A 17,397-nucleotide genomic window follows, 5' to 3' on the forward strand; every position below is an offset into this window, starting at 1 on the left:
CAAGTCTGGTCAGATGTGATGTGATGTTCAGATTTCCTCTGGATTCATATACTTGTATTTCTCCTATTTTCTTTGTCCCACTGCATGCATTTATAGTACATATAAAAATCTCTCCAGTGAACTCATTACTTCAATTTTTTTTAAACATTCTCCCATATACTTCCCTTTCAACAGTACACTGCCTGCTCCACCACTTAAAATTACTTCCTGCTTATCTCCTAATTTCATCAACTTCTTTCCTGCCTTTTGTTCACTTGTCTATGACATACCTCATAATCCACAGTCACCATGTTCTCCTTTGTCTTAAAAATAAGTAAAGCTCCATGAATTGGCTTAGTCAACCTGTCCAGCTAGAGTCAGGCAGTTCTTTAATTCAGTGTAGTAATTCATGTGGAAAAGACACTGTGAAAAAGGTCCTCTGCTGCATGGTCCATCCCAGCACCACTCTTTGGTTGCCACTAGGTTGGTTACAAATTTTTCTACGTCAGTTCGGATTTCACCACAATTTGTTGAATATGTTTTCATGTAATTCCAACTATCTGTTTTCTCATTATCACCATTTTGATTTTCTATGCCCTGGACACTTTTGTTCATCCCTTACTTCTACTCCATTTCGTCTTTTACATGCATCTGCCTCTTCGGCATCCATATTTCACGCACCGTCCCTGAAAAGATTTTTCCTCAAGCAAAAACCTAGAGCCATGACCACAATAAGCTTAACTATGCTCATGCTCTTGCTGTTATATTTTTACTTCACCGTCCCCTCAGTGTAAATCCTATTGATTATGCAATGCCTCTCTATATTTTGTATACTCTTTCTGGGAAGTGTCTACAGGGTACCCAGCATACCTTCAGGCACTGTGTAATTTACAGATCACTATAAATGAGAACAAGCTAAAAAGTAATACTACGTTGCCTTCTATTCCTCCTCAGTGATTATATCATCTTGCTTTTCTTGTCACCAGTAGCCCATTTATTTTGCTAATCCTTCCTTTCTACTATGCATAGCGGAGGCTCTCCCACTGTGAGGCTATTTTTCTAACTAATATGGGTCACAAAATATCTCAGAGATGAGCATTTCATCCTCTATGTTCTGCTCTTACAATTTACAATACTGCTTTCCAAGCTCTACACAAATTCAGTGTACACATGTATACACATGGATACACATGCGTGTTTTTTATTTATGTATACGTAAAGACAGAGGCATGTGCACACACACATGTGCGCAAAAGGATGGAAAGTACAAAATAAAAAGACTGGAAGCTAGACCGGTCAGGCACCTGACACAAGGAGTCACAGCCACCTGCTCTGTTTCAGTCCACAGCACGTGAGGCATCTACAGGCATCCAAGGCGGCCAACAGCGTCCTGGCCTGTATCAGGAATCATGTGGCCAGCAGGAGTAGGGAAGTGATCGTGCCCCTGTACTCGGCACTGGTGAGGTTGCACCTCAAACGCTGTGTTCAGTTTTGGGCCCCTCACTACAAGAAGGACACTGAGGTGCTGGAGCTTGTCCAGAGAAGGGCAACGAAGCTGGTGAGGGGTCTGGAGCACAAGTCTTATGAGGAGCGGCTGAGGGAACTGAGTCTGTTTAGCCTGGAGAAGAGGAGACTGAGGGGAGACCTTATCGCTCTCTACAACTACCTGAAAGGGGGTTGTGGCGACGAGGGTGTTGGTCTCTTCTCCCAACTAACTAGAGATAGGATGAGAGGAAATGGCCTCAAGCTGCGCCAGGGGAGGTTTAGATTGGATATTAGGAAAAATTTCTTCACTGAGAGGGTGGTCAAGCATTGGAACAGGCTGCCCAGGGAGGTGGTGGAGTCGCCATCTCTGGAAGTGTTCAAAAAACTTGTGGATGTGGCACTTCAGGACATGGTTTAGAGGACACAGTGGCGCTGGATTAATGGTTGGACTTGGTGACCTTGAAGGTCCTTTCCAAACTTAGTGATTCTGTGATTCTGTGATCTACCCAGCACAACAAAGTAACTACTGGGTAAAAAGGACGGAGCCATAACACAAGAAGAGCAGGTGAGACAACCTTTACCAGCTACTTCCCACCACCTTCTAATCCAGCCTCTGTCCAAAAAATCAGGCAACAAAAGCAGATTACAAAACGGTAAACATAATTCACCCTTGTTAATCCAGTCCTTCCCCTCCTAAAAGTCCATGCAGCTTTAGCACAGAAAGCTATTTCTTTGACTGCCAGACATATGAACTCACATGTTTTCATAGAAGTGACCATATTTACAACTGTTGCCTAATTTAACCATTGAAAGATAATGAATTGTTCTGGTCTTGAAAAAAAATTTTGGAACCTGATTATAGAGAAAATGGTTTTGATTTTTGGATCTTTGTTTTAAAGTCAACAGAAACTGGTGTCTTTAATTTTGGGTCTAGTCAGAATGGTGGAAACCAGCATCAGACAGGACTATAGCTTCATTACATTTAGTTGGAAAATATTGATATTTGTATTAACAGTTTTCTCAGTGTATCATACATTTTAATTTAAAAATGTTTTACTCTTTGGACTAGAAATGTATTCCACAGAATTATGGAAAAGCTCAATCCACCAACACAACAGTCGGCAGGCTAAAATAGACTGGCACAAAAATAGAGTAAGAGACAGAAGGTAGTAATTGCTTGACCTGTAGGTTAAAGAATAAAGAATAAGAGATCAGCTCAAGTTATATGCTGTAAAGCTTCAAAAGCTTCCAATTGAATCTTAAGATTCATAGGTTATTTAAAAAAAAATCAAATTTAGTTTATAAGACTTATTAGCTTGGAAACAGCATAGTAATAAATAAAGACCTGCAGTAGACCAGAGATGAACTGGGACTGAATATATTTCCCTTAATATATATCAGTCAAAGGTGGTATCAAGCAGCATTTTTGTCACCTCTGTGATTATTAAGATCCAGGAAAAACTTCCAAGGGAAGCAGAGTAAGCTGTAAGCTTCAAGAGTTTAAAGTGGGAATGCATGTGCATCTGACTATACGTTGGTTTTCTCAGCTCATCTGCTGAAAGGAAGGTCGCCTCTACATTCTGCTGAAGGACAGAGGGCAGGTTAATAAGCTGAAGGCTTCCTACATCCACCTCCTCAGCCCCTTTAAGCCAGCCTTGCTCAAAAATTCAGGTGATTTGCATACTACTCCTTTACCTCAAAAATATTTCACTTCCGAAGGTGAGCACATTCAGAACAAAGTAGACATGCTTTCATTTTTACTACTGAACATAAATTTACCTCATTTACAAATAGCGGTGATAGATGTGAAATTTTAGTCGAGTTATCCCATGAATAACATGGACAACTTGTGGTGTTGTATCTCCTTCACCTTGGCAACCTGAGAAGGTTAATGACTAAACTATGCATTTGTGCAATAAACTCACCTTAAAAAGTAGAGAGCTAAAACAATTGAGGAGGAAGAGGGAAGAAAGAAAAAACGATACTGAATATTTTTTGAATAAAGATCTTTTCCCCCCTCTTCAACCCTCCCTCGCAACCCCTTCTTAATGGCTGTTTTCTTCGCAGATGCCAGGGTATAATCCTCTTCCTCGGCACCCTCCATGGGCCGAAACTGCAGGTTCAGGGCTTTCCAGGTGCCCAGGACACAGCGCTGCCGTCGCAGACACGTGGTAGCCGGTGGGCCTGGTGGGCAGGCAGGCGGGTGGTCAGCAGGTGCCCTCTGCATCGGTGCCACCCCCCAGCCCCAACCCCCATTTCAAACAGGCTGTGTCTCACTGGTGAACATCCCGAGGCACCCCATGCCTCAGCACCATGAAGCAGCGCACCGAAGGCCATGTCCCATGCCACTCTGATCTACCCTTCTGCCATCAGCTTACGTGGTGGTAGGGTCGTTTCCACATCAGGCCCTTTCAAGAGGAAAGGCACTAATTTAAAGGTACGATAATCTTAATTCCAAAATCTGGACACAGTTCACAGTCCCTGCATGTCATCCCACAGAAGAACTGGGCTGAATATTGATAGTGACTTAAATGGAAGTGGCATCTCTCTAGCAACAAATTTCAAAACACTATTCAGACACCGTCATGGACTGCCCAGCATCAACTCTATTAGCTAGGACGTGCAGTTGCATGGCTACTCTTTGATCGGGAAAGACCAATCTAGACCCAGACTGCAAACGGTTTCTCTAGACCTTGCCAGGGTTCCAGCTATGTCACACCTTCTGCTCTTCTGCACGATATACCCTGCACAGTTCCAGCCACTTGGGAGTGTCTGCAGGCTGTGCTTGTGAAGGTGGTTTGCAAGCCACTGATACACTGTTTTCCTACAAGCAGTTTTCTGTAAAAATGGAGCAGGTTTTGTAGTAGTTGTTCTAGCAACAGGAAACTCTCCAGACAATGGCTACAGTGATACTCACTCAGTTAGGAAACATAATCTATTTTTCCTAGGAAGCCTTCAGGTTAACAAAAACAGATTACTGAGCTCATGCATCTGGAGCTTATTTACAGCTCAGCTGCAAGGTGTGTAAAGGACAAAGGCAAGAGGGGTGTCTTTTACGGTGGGAGAAGGAAATGGAAATATAGGTGCTAAATTAGGTGGCTAAGCTTTCATCTGGGTAAGAACAGAGCTTTGTAGCGTTTTTGTTTGAAGGTTGGAGAAAGGAAAAACTACAGGTTGCTATTTTCTCAGATTTTATTCTAGCAAACAGAAGAAAGAAGCTGTATTAAAACAAGAAAACATTCAGGCTAATATTAAACTGCACAAGAAGAAAGCAAATGCTATTTTCTATTTCTGAGTAAAGAGTTCAACCAGTGCCATTATACATTTTTTTGGATCAAAGATACATGCTTTGTCTGGAGTCAGGCAATATATTATTAAGAGTTTGGCTCTGTTGGTAGTGTACTCCTAGGATGGAAAGATTGAGACAGTTTTCAAAGACATCGTAGCTGGGTGAAGTAAAGTTGAATTTGCTTTCACTTGAAAGAAACATTCAGGTGAGACTTGTGAAGGGCTGCACTGGAACTTTACAAAAAGAATGAAAGATAAAACTAAAGTACCTCCTATATTTCTTCTTAATATATAAAATAATCTGTAGGTTTGCATTTTTAGTGTAATCTCAGTTTCCATCTGCATGTTTCTGTATCTCTGTTCCATCTAATGTATGGGATTTTGTCTCACTTCTGTGCTTTTACATGCACAGACAAAACCTGTTTGCACTCGCTGTGTGCTGACAAGGGTTTTGCCTGCTGCATTCTGCTGTATCAAATAACACACCAGGAAAAGGAAATCTGAGGGAATAGATTCAGATGCAAGTACATATTCAGAAATAACTTGAGATTGAAATGCTACCCTTAGATAACCAAGTTTAAACAAATAGTATTTATTGATGTGGTCTTATTATCACCCCTTAGAAAAATGTTAGGGTTGTGATTTAAGAAATGCAAGGCCTAAGACTGCTTATGCTTGGTGGCCAGAGACATGGACAGGTTCTGTGGCTCTAGTAATCCAAGCTGATTCTCTCTCTCCTCTCTAGCAGCACCTCTCTGCATTCTTTTCTGCCTCCTGCCCCAGCCTACTACATACACCTGCCTTTCATTTTTCTCTTTCTTGTCTATTTTGACCTAGTTTGTGCATCCAGCTAACTATCCTTCTGCTAAATCTCTGCTTATTATCAGCCTATTTCTGTTACTGGTGCCTCCTCAGAGTTTTTTTCTTCTTGCCCCACATCTTTCTTTTTCTTTGTTTTTAAATATCTGTGTTTCTCATCCTCTGCATTTAATTAAGTTACCACCTTCCTCCATCGAGTTAGCTGCCGGAAGCACAGAGGTACAGTAAGCACGAGAGACAACTCTTACTCTTAGTTTCAACAGTAAGTATCACAGTAGTGTTAGTAGCTGTTGACAGCTAAAAAAATGAGTTGCTGGGAAGGCACTCCTCTGTACATGCATATTCTATTGTGAAGGTCTGTTAGTTTTCACTTAGCCAAGCTGGATCAGCATTGTGGTTGGAATAAGAAGAGATATCCTAGGCCCATCTCCATGACCCATCTTTTAAAGTCACTTCTCCAAAGCATGGAATTGCAACAGGTTTCAATGAAATTGAGATAAGAACATATCTAATACAGAAAAAATAAAGAGATTGCTTCATATTCCATTCCTAGGAAAAGGAGAAGTTGTTAGGTGAAACTTTCCAAGAAAATTCAACTAAAATAAAGTTCAACTTTATTTTTTGGTAAAAATTTTAACAACTGAAAATAAGATCTTAACACGTGAAATGATGTATTACTTCTATGCGTGTTCTGCAATAAAAGGCACGCTTGTGCTGCACAGTGCAGTGCCATATAGCTAGTCGAGACTGGGTTTGGGTGGCAGAAGCAGAACAGCCACAGAAGCACGTCTCTCTGCCTGGACTTATACTCCTTGCTTCCTGATGTCATGAGTCCTGAAGAACAAAAGTTTTTGCTCAAATAAAAATTGTTTTTGTGTGAACATTATGCAGTATAGAAACAGGACACTGTGGGTGAGATTTATTCAACCAAATGCAGGTATTTATGACTGAGACACCATACAGATTTCCTTTATAGTTAACGAGAAAGATTATCATTTCTAGAGTGGGACTCACGTCATCCTAGTGTAGATATCAACACCACTGCCTAGAACTGCCTCTATTTTTTGATTGACTTTAAAGGAAGCTTATGGTGACTAGCTGTGCTGGTTTTGTCTGCGATAGAGTTAATTTTCTTCACAGCAGCTAGTATGGGACTATGTTTTGGATTTGTGCTGAAAACAGTCTTGATAATACAGAGATATTTTCATTACTGCCAAGCAGTGCTCACACAAAGTCAAGGCCTTTTCTGCTTCTCACCCCACCCCACCAGAGAGGAGGCTGGGGGTGCACAAGAAATTGGGAGGGGACACAGCTGACCAAAGGGATATTCCATACCATATGGCATCATGCTTGATATATAAAGCTGGGGGAAGAAGGAAAGGGAGGGACCTTTTGAGTGACGGTGTCTGTCTTCCCAAGTAACTGTTACATGTGATGGAGCCCTGCTTCCCTGGAGATGGCTGAACACCTGCCCGCCCATGGGGAGTGGTGAATGAATTCCTTGTTTTGCTTTGCTTGCGTGCGCGGCTTTTGCTTTACCTGTTAGACTGTCTTTTTCTCAAACCATTAGTTTTCTCCCTTTTACTCTTCCAATTGTCTCCCCCATCCCACTGTGGGGGAAGTGAGTGAGCGGCTGCGTGGGGCTTAGTTACTGGCTGGGTTTAAACCACGACACTAGCTCAGATGTAGACACCTAAAGCAAAATGAGATAGACCCCCACCTTCCATCCACAATATAGAGGTTCATACCGGAGGATGGTTGTTACTCTCTGCAAACACACAGGAATCATGCAACTGTGGTAGGGCACCGCTGTGCAACAGAAGCCCGCTACAATCTTTAAGCATTCACAGGAGCCCCCAAAATGCTCAAGAATAAAGAGAGTTACATCCTGAAATCAAAGAGCACAACTGCAATGCCAGTGTCCCCTCTTCGTTTGAAATCAGCATTTTAGCATTTTGGCGCTCACGAGCGAGACAAACTGCTTTGGCTGTTTGCAAGGCTAGGAAAGAGCAGAGCCCCAGTCTGGCTGTTTATCTGCAATGACTGCCAGGGCAAGTGAGGACCAGCAAGACAATTCCTGCCTAGCACCTTCCTTGGAGGAGAGAGAGTGCAACGTTTCGTTTTAGCATTTTTGCGCTCACGAGGGAGAGAAACTGCTTTGGCTGTTTGGAAGGCTAGGAAAGAGCAGAGGGAATAAACCTATCCTTTACATCATCTTCATAGATGGCCTGACTTCAGAGGGACCAGCTTTCAAGACCAGTTCACACAGAGCAGCAGCAGCATTTTAGCATGTGGTTCTGCACAGCTCTCAAATCTGAGCTGTGACCTCCGGGGAAACACAGCCGGGGGGAGCCTGCCGTGATATCTCATGGTATGTCTACTACTTTGGCTTGCTGCATTTTGTATATGAAAGTACTGCGTAAAAACACATTGTGTTCTTACTCTGTCTTTTTTTCCTCCTTAATGCAAAAGCTTTCTTACTGGCTCTAGTAAAAAGGTTCTCAAGTGTGTTGTAGGCAGAAGCAGGAAATTTGCTCTCCTCATGGATCAGACAGAGTCAGCACTAATGATACAGCACAGGGAAAGGAAAAAAAAAAGAAAAGAGAAAAAGAAATGTTTAACACTCAGCACTAGAGGAGAGTGAAAACAGAACACACTTTGAAGAATTTCCTTGCTGCAGTATAGCCCCATGTAGAAGAGGCTCCACAGTCATACGCAACATGTTTTGAAGTTTCTCTGTTTATCTAATCTTCAGGCCAGGTTTTGGCACTGACTGACACAATATAAAAGAATAAATGCCCAAACAAGGCTAGGGGGAAAAAAACCCCAATAAAGTGTGAGACTTAGTTAAGCAAACTGTCTAAGAAGTGGAGGAACCTAGGTGTTTAAGAACTGGTGCAAAGCTGTGTCTTAGACCACAAGAGCAGCATCTAGAGATAGTTTTCTTTCTAATTGTCATGGTTTACCCCCAGCTGGCAATTAAACACCATGGCAGCCGCTTGCTCACTCCCCCACCCTGAGGTGGGATGGGGGACAGAGTTGGAAAAAACCCTCATGGGTTGAGATAAAAATAGTTTAATGGGACCAGCAGAGGAAGAGGAAGAAGATGTAGTAGTAGTAGTAGTAGTAGTAGTAGTAGTAGTAGTAGTAGTAGTAATAATAATAATAATAATAATAATAATACAAACAAAGGAATATACAAACCCAAGTGACGCCCAGTGCAGCAATTGCTCACCACCCGGTGATCGATAGCCCGTCCCCGAGCAGCGGTTCCTGCCCGCCGGCCACCTCCAGCCGATGCGCTGGGCATGAGGTTACACGGTGGGGAATGTCCCTGTGGCCAGCCTGGGCCAGCTGTCCCGGCCGTGCCCCCTCCCAGCTCCCCGGGCACCTCCCCGCTGGCAGAGCCTGGGGAGCCGGAAGGTCCTTGGCCGAGTACAAGCACCACAACTACTCAGCAGCAACTTCAAACTTCAGCGTGTTATCGGCATCATTCTCGTACTAAATCCAGAACACAGCACCGCACCAGCTATGAGGAAGGAAAGTAACTATCTCAGCTGAAACCAGGACACTAATAACCAAATGTCATGGCCTAGCTGGGAGCTAAGAACTGATCTCCCTAAAATCAATACTAATTGCAGGGCCTGTGCAAAGTGAGAAACCATTACTTTCCATAAAAAATAGTGAATAGAGCTAGAATGCTAAAAATTACACAGACGGTCAGCGTAAACTATCATTCCAAATGTTTGTTACCACAAGCATAATTTAATTAATGTGGTTATTTAACTGCAAATGCCTCTCCCTCAATTGTGACTCTCTGAGGAGAATGTGAAAAACTGTGAAAATTCAAAATCTTCTCCATTTCTTGGTAACTGAGACTCCCTTTATTACCGTTTTGGACTGCGTGTAGCCTGACAACTTGTGAACAAGTTCTAAGGAAAGCTTGGACTAAATAAAGAGCGCTTCCCTACAAAAGCATAGATGTACATGATAACTGGAGCCCAAGCCTGTTGTGTAAGGAAGGCGAACGATCCACCCCTTGTGAGCACAAGGGACGAGCATGACTCAGTCATTGAGGCGAGCAGCTCCGGCAGCTCCGCAGCAGAGCATTCTGGCACGGTGCACGGGGGGGTTCCCAAACTGTGGGACCCGCCGGGGGAGCCACGAGAGCCGCCGGGAGCCCACAGCTCATGGCACAGTGGCTAACAGGACTCAGGCGGGGCTGGGAGCAATGGCGGCCCAGCCGCCTTGCACCTGTGCAAGAAGCCCCTGGGGAGCGCTGGCCAGCCAAATGGCGCGGCGCGGCAGTGCGTGCGGCGGTTTGCGTGGAAGGGCGCTGAAGCTCCGCCAGCTCGACCAGGGAGCAATGGTCCCACCCGGCAGGAAGCCGTGGCCTCTCCAAGCTCTGCGCCTGCCGCGGCTGAGGCGGCTCCCCAGTCAGAGCCGCGGTGGGGACGCGCTGCCAGCCGGGTGCCAGGCTGCGGGCTGGGCCCTGCTCTTGTGCCGGTGCGGGAGGGCGGCAGCTGGCACAGCGGCGGGAGGCGCGCCTGGGGAGAGGAGTCCTCCGCTTTGCGACAGAGCCCTGGGAGGACGTGGGCAGGCTGAGGTACATCGGGGGGTGCGAGAGGGAGAGGGACTACGGGAATCCCACCCTGCCTCCCCTGGGGCAGGCCCGACAGGCGGGCAGGACATATGATATGGAGGATCCCCTACCCTCTCTCCGCCTGGCTGAGCACGGTGCCTCAAGGGATAGATGGCCATGGCGACAAGTGGAACTGAACAGTGACGAGGATGACAGTTCATCTAGGGTTGGTGGTATCACCAAGCTTCAGTTGGCCTACGAACTGTGTCAAAACTGCTTCCATAAAGAAGATGGGTCATTGTCACAGGACACTCTCTCCTGAAGGGAACACAAGGCCCAATATACAGACTGGACCCACTTCTTCGGGAAGTCTTCTGCCTCTCTGGGGCCCGGGTGAAAGATGTGACAAGAAGACTTCCTAACCTGGTATGGCCCTCAGATTATTATCCATTATTGGTTTCTCAGGTAGGCAGCAATGAAGTGGCAACAAGAAGTCCCAGAGCAATCAAGAGAGACTTCAGGGCCTTGGGACGACTGGCTAAGGGACCAGGAGCACAAGCAGTGTTCTCCTCTATCCTTCCAGCTGCAGGGAATGATGAGGGAAGAAACAGGAGGAGTTGGCAGGTCAACACTTGGCTCTGAGTCTGGTGTCACCAGCAGGATTTTGGGGTTTTTGGTCATGGGTCGGTTTATACAACACCAGGCCTGCTGACAACAGATGGGGTACACCTGTCCCAAAGGGGGAAAAAGATCTCTGTGCAGGAGTTAGCAGAGCTCATTGAAAGAGCTTTAAACTACACTTGAAGGGAGAAAGGGAGAAAACCAGGCTTGCTGGAGATAAGCCTGGGGTGGAATGCCAATGTTTGAGGGATGGTGTGCTAGCAAGGTCCTTTGGTCTGCCATCTCAGTGGAGGTAGGAGATGGAGATCCATGTGGCAGCAAATAAACTCTTCAGAAGGGACAGGCAGGAAGGAGAGGCAGAACTGCCACCGTGGACTTCTGGAGGGCAGACTTTGGCCTGTTTAGGACACTAGTTGACACAGTCCCTTGGGAGACAGCCCTGAAGGGCAAAGGAGTCCAGGAAGGCTGGACATTCTTCAAGAAGGACATCTTAAAGGCAGAGGAGCAGGCCATCCCCATGTGCCAAAAGATGAGCCGGATGGGAAGAAGACCGGCCTGGCTGAACAGAGAGCTTTGGCTGGAACTCAGGAGCAAAAAGGAGAGCTTATGACTTTTGTAATAAGGGGCAGGCAACTCAGGAGGGCTTCAAGGGTGTTGTGAGGTTATGCAGGAAAAAAATTAGAAGGGCCAAAGCCCAGCTAGAACTTAAGCTGCCTACTGCTGTAAAAGACAATAAAAAATGTTTCTGTAAATACATTAACAACAGAAGGAGGGCTAAGGAGAATCTCCATCCTTTATTGGGGGGGGTGGTGGGGAACATAGTGACAGAGGGTGAGGAAAAGGCTGAGGTACTTAGTGCCTTGTTGCCTCAGTCGTTAATAGTAAGACCAGTTGTCCTCCGGGTACCCAGCCCCCTGAGCTGGAAGACAGGGATAAGGAGCAGAATGAAGCCCCCATAATGCAAGGGGAAATGTTTAGCAATGTGATACACCACTTAGATGCACAAAAGACAATGGGGCCGGACGGGATCCACCCAAGGGTACTAAGGGAGTTGGCGGAAGTGCTCACCAAGCCGCTTTCAGTCATTTATCAGCAGTCCTGGTGATCCTGGGAGATCCCTGTTGACTGGAGATTAGCAAATGTGATCTCATCTACAAGAATGGCCAGAAGAAGGATCTAGGGAACTACAGGCCTGTCAGCCTGACCTTGGTGCTGGGGAATGTTATGGAGCAGATCCTCTTGAGTGTCATCATGCGGCACGTACAGGACAACCAGGTGATCAGGCCCAGGCAGTATGTGTTTATGAAAGGCAGGTTCTGCTTCATCAACCTGATCTCCTTCTGTGACAAGGTGACCTGCTTAGTGGATGAGGTCAAGGCTGTGGATGTTGTCTACCTGGACTTTAATAAAGCCTTAGACACTGTGTCCCACAGCATTCTCCTGGAGAAACTGTCTGCTCATGGCTTGGATGGGCTTCCTCTTCACTGGGTAAAAAACTGACCGGATGGCAAAGCCTAGAGAGTTGTGGTGAATGGAGTTAAATCCAGTTGTCAGCTGGTCATATGTGGTGTTCCCCAAGGCTCAGTTTTGGGGCCATTGTTGCTTAAATATCTTTATCAATGATCTGGACGACGGGCTAGAGTGCTCCCTCAGTAAGTTTGCAGACAACGCCAAGCTGGGTGGGAGTGTTGATCTGCTGGAGGGTAGGAAGGCTCTGCAGAGGGATCTGGACAGGCTGGATTGATGAGCTGTGGTTGATGGGCTGAGGCTAACTGTATGAGGTTTAGCAAGGCTGAATGCCGGGTCCTGCACTTGGGTCACAACAACCCCATGCAAAGCTACAGGCTTGGGGAGCAGTGGCTGGAGAGCTGCCCGGCAGAAAAGGACCTGGAGTTGTTGGTCAACAGTCAGCTGAACATGAGCCAACAGTGTGCCCAGGTGGCCAAGGTGGCTTGTATCAGAAATAGTGTGGCCAGCAGGAGTGAGGAATTGATTGTGCCCCTGTGCTCGGCACTGGTGAGACCAGACCTTGAATATTGTGTTCAGTTTTGGGCCCCTCACTACAAGAAAGACATTGAAGTGCTGGAGTGTGTCCAAAGAAGGGCCACAAAACTGGGTCTAGAGCAAAAGTCTTCTGAGGAGCAGCTGAGGGAACTGGGATTGTTTAGTTTGAAGAAGAGGAGCCTGAGGCGAGACCTTCTCATTCTCTACAACTACCTGAAAGAAGGTTGTAGCAAGGTGGGTGTTAGTCTCTTCTCTCCAACTAGTGGTACAACTAGAGGAAATGGCCTCTAGTTGCGCTGGGGGAGGTTCAGATTGGATGTTGGGAAAAATTTCTTCACCAAAAGGATTGTCAAGCATTGGAACAGGCTGCCCAGGGAAGTGGTTGAGTCACCATCCCTGGAGGTATTTAAGAGACGTGTAGATGTGATGTTTAGGGACATGGTTTAGTGGTGGAGTTGGCAGTTGTCCTGGTTTGAGCCAGGATAGAGTTAATTTTCTTCACAGAAGCTAGCGTGAGGCTATGTTTTGGATTTGGGATGAGAAAATGTTGATAATGTTCTGATGTTTTGAGTTGTTGCTAAGTACTCAAGGACAGTCCAGGTTCTCGTGCTGGCCTGCTAGCAAGAAGGCTGGGGGTGCACGGGAAGCTGGGAGGGGACACAGCTGGGACAGCTGACCCAGGCTGACCAAAGGGACATTCCATACATATGACGCCATGCTCAGTATATAAAGCTGGGACAAAGAAGAAGGAAGGGGTGGAGGGACGTTCAGAGTTACAGCATCTGTCTTCCCAAGAAACCATTATATGTGATGGAGCCCTGCTTCCCTGGAGATGGCTGAACACCTGCCTGCCCATGGGAATTAGTCAATAAATTCCTTGTTTTGCTTTGCTTGCATGCACAGCTTTTGCTTTACCTGTTAAACTGTCTTTATCTCAACCCATGAGTTTCCTCACCTTTACTCTTCTGATTCTCTTCCTTATCCCACCATGGGGGAGTGAGCGAGTGGCTGAGCAGTGCTTAGTTGCCAGCTGGGGTTAAACCATGGCAGCAGTGCTAGGTTAATGGTGAGACTCAATGATCTTAAAGATCTTTTCCATCTTACATGCTTCTACGATTCTATCCTAGAAGGCTGCTGTAATGCAGACTGGACCAAAACTGCCAACTGAACCTCTTCTAGATACCCAAGCTGGGCATCTCAGCAAAGTGTAAGGCACAGAAGAAAAAATTTTTTTCATTAAGCAACAGGCTGAATCATGATATATGACTAATGTCCCATATCCTAAATCAGAAATAAAATATCTGGTATTTGCATTATCAAAGAGTAGAGCAAACCTCCCATTGTCTTAAGAGTATATGGAATACTATTCCAAGCCCCAGGTAAGTAATAATAATAAAAAATAAGCCTGCCCTATTTACAGCATTTAATGTATTGTGTTTCACCGGTGCAAAGAATTCCAGCTTTAGTTAAAGGCCACTCTTTGTTAATAATTATTTTTGACTATTGCATTATTCACTAAATTTAGTCAGTGCATTTGTAAACTATATGAAAAAGGCAGTGCAGCAGATAAAATATAAAGGGATGGAATCTGTTAAATATATATGTAACTACGGCTTTGCAAGGAAACACTTTGAAGTAAGTAAGTGCTATTAGGGATTTTCACTGCATGCAGAATGCTAAATAAAAAATGAAAAGTGAGGGTCAGTTCTGCTTTTTTTTTTTTAAATGGTAGTAACTTAGCTTCTGTTGCACTCAGTATATTTCAGAGTTTAATAAAACACAGTTTACATTTTATTTAAATCACTTACATGCTATTTTTACTCTAACTGTGTATTTCTGACCTTGTCACATCAGAAATATTTTTTTAAATTAAAATATCATTACGGAATCCAGAAGCTATAACAGAGCTGCTAAACTATGAAATCTCTACCGACATAAATAGATTTACTATGAATTTACATCAGTGTGGCATTGGGATTTGGCCCAATGTGTACATGTCGGGAACTTTATTCTATAATGTGAGCATTCAAAGAATCAATACGTTGTAAAAACCCAGATTCCAATTTCCAGACTGAGAAGACTGGAATGAAATATAACCGTATTAGGACACTAAAAACCTTATTAGCGTGGTTCCAGGCAGTAGCAAGGTCTTTTCTCAGCCAATTCACAGAACGACCCTCACCTTTTTATGACTCAGCTGGAGCTCTGCTGGGGATTTGCACACAATGAGGCTGTTTTCACCAAAAGGGTGATGGCTTTCTACATCTCTGTTGTGTCAGCCTTGAGGTGATGACTAGTGGTGAGGAAATTATTATCTTAAGGTGGGGTAGGTTTGACGGATTTCCTTTCAGCAAAACAAAACCATATGGCAATGTAGCTTTCACTTAGGAGGAGGTGTGCCAGGTAACAAGGGGAATGCCAGGAAATGGTGATGAAGAAATGTCCCAGACACCTGGCTTACCTGTTTGCATTGCCCCAACCAACTGCTACAGCAACCTCGCAGGGGCCTACTTGCTCTTCAGCAATTTTACGAAACCGTGTGTTTTGAAGGACAGGGCAGTCCCTGTTTCCATGTGACCTCACACATACTGCGATGACCAAAACATACCCCTTGAACTAACTTGGCAACACTACCACCAACAGAGAAAATGTGTGACAAGGGCAAGAACTGGAATAATTTCTATGAACTAAGAAAGCAATTTAATATAGAGGTTATAACATTTTACATCATAAAATACACTTTGTACTGTACAAATCAAATAAAGCACCTTTTTAAAGTTATACAGTTACACACCAATCAGAAGTTTTCATCCACCATTAAAGAGGCTAGTAACTCATCTCAAATCCTAAATCTTCTAGTTTTAACCTGATGACTGCATATAACCAAACTATAGAAACAATCTGTTTCAATTTTGTCCTTTCACATGATAGCTGTTTATGTCCATTTGTCTTCAAATTTACACAACCTTCTCCTTTTAACAGGAGTCAATGGAGAGTATATTCCTGAATCCATTTTGGCTTCTACTAAAGCTTATAGTATAGTCACTCCATGATAGGGTGATCATGGAAGATATATGTCTTACACATCTGCTTGAAAGGCGGAATGAACATGATCTACCAGGAAGCTGATCCTCAGCCATAATTCTACTGAAGTAAACAGACTGCAGTTGAAATTCATGCTAGCGGAGGATTTTTGTAACGCATTGCCTTCCCATTTCTGAGGGATATAAAAGCATCTAAAATGATCATATGCAAACTTTCTTTAACTTGTTTTTAAGGTAGGAATGAACAAGACAGAGAGGAATGGTGTTTGTATAGCTGGGATTTGCAACTTAGGCACTAAAACAGATTATGAAGTCCAAAGAAATACATACAAGGCAGGCAGGGATGTATCAAAGAGGGGAGACTGTCAAAAGAGATGAGAGTGAGAGAAAAGGAGTCATTTAGTCACATCATCTACTGCAGCTGGATTACTACAGAGCTGGCAAAAGAGGTGGTAAAAAAATCTGTATATAATAGAATATGAATTTACCATTTCCTTACCTCACAGGTTAAAGTACAGCCCCACAGCTACTGCTTCAGGGGATTGAAGAAAGAGAAATAGCTGTGGTACCTATGAAGCATTGCCTGCCTTTTTGGAGCAGCCAGCTGGAATTGGCTAAAACGCAGAATGTCACATCAAATCTCATACAGATGAGAGGTTTGCTTGCTTTCCAGTAGAGATAACAATCTTGATGATCCAGCAGAACATAGTCTGCAGCAATATGAAAGACTCGGCATATGAACATTTACTAACTCTGAACAACAGGATGAGCCAACCTGTACATGCACCACACCTTTGTAGGGCCATGAATTTATTAGTTCATATATTTTTACTTTATAAAACAATGCTAAGAGCATGGCTTCTTTCTTCCCATCTTTTGTGCACCCAGTTCCTAGTCTGGGTCCTAACAACCACAGTTTCCAGAGAATATGGTGTGCTGGCACCATGACAGGTTTTGTTTTTTTTCTCTACAGCCTTGGAGAGCCTGAAAATTCCCGTTTGTGTTTTTTTTTCTGAAACAGCTAGCTGGAGTGCAAGCAAAATCCTCCACAGATGGGGGACAAGCTTGAGAAACAGCAGTACGAGAGGTAATATTTTATAAAGAAAATGATGAATGATTCCAAGAAAGAAATTAGGAAGCAGAAATCATCTCAGGCGTACATGGAACAGCACCGTGATGTAATGGAAAATGGACTGTATTACAGACGATGGTTTGATAACGAAGGGAAAGCTGTGAAGCTCATTTGTGACAATGCAAAAAATTAAAAAGACGGAGTGTGTTGTTAATGAGCCTTGAATATTCCTTCTTTTCTTTTTCCCCCTATTTTGTCACCTTTAGTCTGCTTGGCATTCACCCAAATTAGAAGACTGACAGTCATTTCTCTTTAATAATCACTCTTGGAAACTCAAGAAGCACTCCCTTTTCAGATCTGTCAACAGGGAATCATTAACACTGAAAAAAAAAAATGCTTAATTGTTTTTACTGAAATAAACACTCTGGGTACCTCCTGCAGTTTAATGAACATGCACTGGGTTAACTACAAGGGCTGCTACCACTGCCATCTTTGATTACTTG

This window comes from Phaethon aethereus (assembly GCF_964289735.1).
Source record: "Phaethon aethereus genome assembly, chromosome: 1".
NCBI classification, from domain to species: Eukaryota; Metazoa; Chordata; class Aves; order Phaethontiformes; family Phaethontidae; genus Phaethon; species Phaethon aethereus.